Source organism: Octodon degus, unplaced genomic scaffold (assembly GCF_000260255.1).
Source record: "Octodon degus isolate 3935 unplaced genomic scaffold, OctDeg1.0 scaffold00022, whole genome shotgun sequence".
In the NCBI taxonomy this organism is placed as follows: Eukaryota; Metazoa; Chordata; class Mammalia; order Rodentia; family Octodontidae; genus Octodon; species Octodon degus.
The window spans coordinates 18,029,291-18,029,949 of NW_004524598.1; positions in this window are offsets into that span (position 1 = coordinate 18,029,291).

The following is a 659-nucleotide window of genomic DNA, read 5'->3' on the forward strand; positions in this document are numbered from 1 at the left end:
AATTAAAAGTATGTACATCTTGCATATATAGCTAGAATCTAAGAAGTATGTGTGACATTTATCGAACAAGTTTGGGCCAGAGAGATAGTTCAGCAGTCTAAGCACCTACTTGACAAGCTCATGGACTTGGGTTCCATCCCTGGCACCACATACCATGCTGGCCCTGCCCCTGGCCATGTTGAACTGGCCACCAAGACCTCGTGTGGTGGTGCACACTTGTAATCCTAGTTCTGGGGAGGCTGAAAACAAGAGGATCACTATGAGTCCAAGCTGAGTAGCGAAACCTTGTGCCAAATACATAAAATTTATATGTAACAGCAACTGAATCAATCTCTGAAGGTATTTTTAATCAAGGCTCTTGATTTAATATGTTCATGTTAACATTGTAAGTGACTGTAACAAAATAGTTTTCTTGAAAGAACCTTATTTTTGGTGTTATCTTTCATTCAGTAAAGCTTAAATTACATGACATTGGTTCTTTACATTGTAGGGAAAAATGAGGATTTAGAGAGATAAGAATGGCAGGCTGCATTTACTTTGTGATGAAATTTTAGAATTAAAGAATCAGACGACAGTGCATAGACCTGAATTACAAGGCAAGGATCAGTATTACACCAAGCATTTTAGAATGAAAACTGAAGAATTTTTTTTATATATAT